Here is a 5,098-nt window from a genome sequence, read left to right as displayed (position 1 = left end):
TTTTTATCCTGGGTAGGTCTCTCAAAACAAAGACCAACTAATTATTTGAAAATTCCAAAACACACTTCAGGATACTGTTACAGAGTAAAAACACTTCCATTTGGATATCCCATAGGAGCTGCCATTCATTAATGTTTAAAACAGATGCTTCAGTGAGCAACATATTTAATTAAATCCAAACCTGTTGTTATTATTCCAGAAAATATTATTATTAGCACAAGTTCCAAATGGAACTCATAGCAACTTCTGGTTGGAGTTTAGAGATGATATTTTAATTTCTAAAAGAATTTACTCAAAGCAGAAATCACTGTAGCCATCTATATACGTCTTTTTAAACTCAGAGGCCCTGCTAGTTGAGTTGTGAGAGTTAATTAATTGCTACTTTGATAGAGTGACTGAGCTGACTAGTTGGCCAGACAGGCCACATACATCATTATAAAATGCTGGAATATGCACATGAAGTATTTGCTTCTGCTTCTAAAAAAAGGAGAAAAGAAAAGGAAAAATGTCTTCAAATTTTATAAGATGGACTTATTAGATCGGCAGATGTGTCACTAATTACATAATTGCTGTCTTATGTGGTTCTAATAAAATTCTTCGAAGCCCCCCGAAATGTCTAGCAGTGAATTATTTAATTTAATACACAGTTATAATAAAAATAATTAGTATTTACTTAGAACTCTAAATTGTCAACCAGAAACCTCAAGTAATTATTTTCGTAGTGCTGCATAATGAAATAAATGTGTAATTAGTGACAGATGGGACTTTTAAAATTTAAAACATAGAAAAAATTATATCACCTGTTTTGATTATTTTTTTTTTATATGAGTGAAATTAGAATTTGTGAAAATGAGGTACAAAGAGAATTAAAAGAATTAAGTCAATCTAAATTAATGCAGTAGTCCATATGCACGTTTCTCAGTGTCCTGTGATCCTTCTTAAAATGTCTTTGGTTTCGAAGCCTGAAGATAGGTTTGAGTCATTCCATGCCAATTGTTTCACACTGTTTTTAAGTCAACAACTTTAAGACAAAGATCTCTTAGGTTTTAGAAGCACTGCTTTATTTGAGGCCCAGTTTTAACAGTAAGATGAAATTTTGGGTTAAAGTACCAGAATTTATTTGTTTCTTCAGTCTTTCCTATGTGTCCTTCTGTGCAGAATGAAGACACACATCTTTCTATAAAATGGCCTCAACTGTAGTTAAAATAACCAACATGGTCTCATCCTGTCAGTCTATAAGATGAGCACAGCTTGCTATGGTTCTGTTGATTATGTTTTGAGCCTGTTCTGAATATGAATGTCTACATACTTCTTATCGGCACTCACTAGCAAATGGCTATGCATTTTTATCATCTTATTTCTTGTGTTAACTAGATTACGATGTGTTCAACCAAAGAGATCTTATTCTAATTTTCTCTGTCTCATCTATCCCGCTCTACTTGGCCATCTGACTTTGCAGCTCGCCCCCGTGTTTGCTCTCCCATCCTTATCAAGTTAGGCACTGCGGCAATGATCATAATTAAATGAGTTGTGCTTTTGATGAGGTCTCTTTTACAGCTTCAGTCTTCTTTTAAAGAAATACACTATGGAACTATACTCCAAACCCATAGTTGGAAATACAGACTTACACTGGGGAGCTGTGAACCCCCTCAAAGGCATGGACCACATCTCATTTATTTTCTATATCTAAAATCAAGCATAGTGGTAAATTAATAAGTGCTCAATGTTTGTCACGTCGTATATTAGCCTATGTCATAGATCATGAGAGGAAAGAAGATGGTCTCATACTTTATTTTAAGAAATGTAAAGGTATGGAAAATTTGGGGTATTTAAAAGGTCCCAGTAAGTCACATTCCTTTCCTGACTGAATTTAGAACCAACTCAGAGAAAGATACAAAAATCAAATGAATATCAAAATATTAGCTTTATTATTGAGAAGCACTATAAAAATGTTACTTGTGTGGTTAAATGGATTTGCTAACATGGTGCTGAGGTAAGCACATGCCTCCAGGTTGCAGTCTACATCCATAGGGGCAGGCCTCTTTCTGCATGGGGGACAGAAGACCAGAAGTTTCTTTCTCTGCAGGTAGGATCCTAAAGGCCTAGAAGGGACAACTCCATCTATGTCAAGTGTGTCCTACCAAACTCACCTTATAGATAAGTGATCAACGTTCCTTCCAAGGAGAATAGGAATGATTCTCCAAGGAGAAAAATTCCAAGTAATGATAAAGGAAGTTTCTCACCGTGGAAACCTGGGAGGCGTGAAGTTAGAACTTCTCTTAATGTTCTCCATCTGTTTTGTTTCCTATAATTAGAGGCCTGGCTTTCCTATCAAAGTAATCAAACTATTAAGAGTTAGGAGTCAGGAAAATGTCAATGAAATTATCTTTATTATTGACAAAAGTTAGGTCTTTAGAACGTGACTTAGAATTGTGGTCTTAGATTACTCTTTTGAACCAAACTTTCTCCAAAACTACAGACTCTCCCACAGGGCCAGTGCCTTACTGCATGGGCAGGATAGCAGAGTGTACCCTCTGGAAAGTCAGGTGAGGATTCAGAACATGCTGAATCTTTCAAGACCACTTCTTTTGTCAAAATTCAGTAGAGAGATAAATGAATCACTTATCTTCCCTTAGTAGTATGTGAGAGAAGCTTAGAGATTAGCCAGAAGTGTTGTGCCAGTTTGCATTCTGCCACAGGAAAACATGAGGAGTAGGATCCATGCTTGCAGCAGGAGCCAAAGGAAAGTTTTAAACATGATCACAACTGGTTTGTAGAAAGAATGTATTCAGCATAGGCAGTATCAAAGGCTGGGAGATAAGCTAACAGATGTCTGAAATCTCAGGCTTAGATATGATTCAGAATATGTGGAGAAAGAAGTGAACAAAATAGAATAAAAGAGAGCAGAGGATAAATCTCCAAGAAATGCAAACATTTATTTATCAGATAGCTAGAGGAAGAGAAGCTCCAGGAAGCTGAGAAAAAGCATCCAAGAGAGTTTGAAAAAAACCAAAAACAACAAAAAAACAGAAGGGGGTCGCAAAAAGGAGGGAGTGGCCAGTAGTGTGAAACCTACATGGTCAAATGAGATAAGAACTGGCAAGTCTTCCTGGGGTTAAGCAATAGGGAGAAAATCAGGAACATCTGTAAGAAGGGTGTCCCCAGAATTATTGAATCAGAGGCCACATTGTCTTGAATTGAGAAGTGTATGGGGGTTGAGGAAGTAGAGATAGTTTCTTCCAGAAACCTGACGACAAATGAAAAAAAAATATGATAGCTAGATTAGGACTTCAAGCCCAATTGGCTAGAGTCCTAAGCCACATTCCCTAAGAGTTTAACCACAAATCGAGATGATTTTTGCACTCTGCCTGACTTCTGTATCAATCTCTCAATTAGCTCCAAACTGTGGTTGAGTCCGGGCAGTGGGAGAACAGTGGTGTAATTTATTAGGCACTTCCAAACTCCAATGAAAGAAGGATGAAGATAGATTGAAATCATTTGTGTGTGGGAGGGTATTGAGGAAGGGGTGGGGTTCCAGCCTGAAGTTTTTGTTTTTGTTTTTTTTTAAGTGGGAGACAAAATTAACTAGTAATAAAGCAGAGGAGAAGTAGTAGGTGGGGGGTTAAAGGACTGCCATAAAGGTTCAGAAGAGATTCTGTGTGAAATAGGAAACAGAACAAATAGGTTATTGTAAGGACCTAATTAAATGCGTTTTTTAAGAGTGACTTTTTAAGCGAACCTATGTACATGAATTGGGAAATGACTCCAAATTCAGTTAGCTTTCCAAGAAGAAAATAATTTTGCAACTGATACTCTTGGCTTCCGAGAAGCTAGTTATTCCTGGTTCTTTTACCATTTTGAACACTAATTCTCAATCCTCTTGTCCTTTAATCTTAAGTGGTGATGTACCTCTGGGGACTCGACTCATGATACTAACCTTTTGTGCTTCTACACTCTGTCATTAGAAGATCTCATCCACTCCCATGGCCTCAACCTAAATGCAAAAAAACACAATCGAAACTTAAACTTAGCATTCTGACCACACTGGTCAATTGTCACCAGGCAACTGGAAGTCAACAATTTAAATGATAAAGCTACCAAAATCCTTGCACTTGTTTCCCAACTCAGTTACGTCTGACTTAGATATCATGTCTTCATCTCTCCTAGTGCAGAGGAGAGCCCTGCACATTAGATGTACATCATGTCAGATGGCTTTCTAAATCAGGGCAAAACAATAATTTGCGAGATCTGGCTTGGCATTCTGAAATCGAATGAAAAGATTCAGTTACCTACTGGGCAGATTGATAATCCAGGTCACTGCTCTCCTACTAATTGCTATGTTTGACTAGATCTGCACTATCCAATGTGATCGCAGCTATTGAGCTATATCATATTGGATAGTGCAGACCTAGAAATGTGGCTAAGAGTCACATTGGGATGCACAGAAAGAGCAAACTACACATCAGTTTCTAAAACTTAATATTGAAAAATAAGGTAAAAATATCTCAATAATTTTATATTAATTAAATGTTAAATTAATATTTTGAATGTAGTAGGTTAAATGTTATTAAAATTAACTTTAAGTGTTTCTTTGTACTTTTCTTTTTCTGTGCCTACAGCATCTGGTCTCCCTAGGTGGTCTCCCATCCAAGTACTAACCAGGCCCAATCCTGCTTAGCTTCTGAGATCAGATGGGATCAGGCGTGTTCAGAGTAGCATGGCCATAGACCTCTTTGTACTTTTTAAATGTAGCTACTAGAAAATAAAAATTACATATATTGCCTTCTATTTATTTCTATTGTACAGCACTGGTCTGAATGTAACCACTTATTCTGTATTCCAGTTGAATCCATTTACATATCCACTATTGCCCTTAACACATTTTATTGAAATTATACCGAATGTGTATAATGCTTTTTGGTAACTTGTTATCCGAACCCTGTTCTTATAGTAGGAGAATTTCTTAATCTATAGTTTGAATTTGAGGCTCCCCTTCAAAGCAAGTGGCTACTCATTTCCTTGGTGAGAGAATCAGCACTCCAGTGGGCTCAGCCAATCAGATGCACCCTCCCTAGAGATGGAACTGGAAGTTAGTGAG

At 37.0% G+C, this 5,098-nt stretch overlaps 1 pseudogene; it reads right to left on the bottom strand.

The window, feature by feature from the left end:
• Nucleotides 1–4,610: 4,610 nt before the first annotated feature.
• Nucleotides 4,611–4,729, bottom strand: LOC111739842 (annotated as a pseudogene).
• Nucleotides 4,730–5,098: the final 369 nt, after the last annotated feature.

This window comes from Pteropus vampyrus, unplaced genomic scaffold (assembly GCF_000151845.1).
Source record: "Pteropus vampyrus isolate Shadow unplaced genomic scaffold, Pvam_2.0 Scaffold54, whole genome shotgun sequence".
NCBI lineage: Eukaryota > Metazoa > Chordata > Mammalia > Chiroptera > Pteropodidae > Pteropus > Pteropus vampyrus.
The sequence above is the reverse complement of the archived record's forward strand: the minus strand, read 5'-3'. Positions and strand labels throughout refer to the sequence as shown.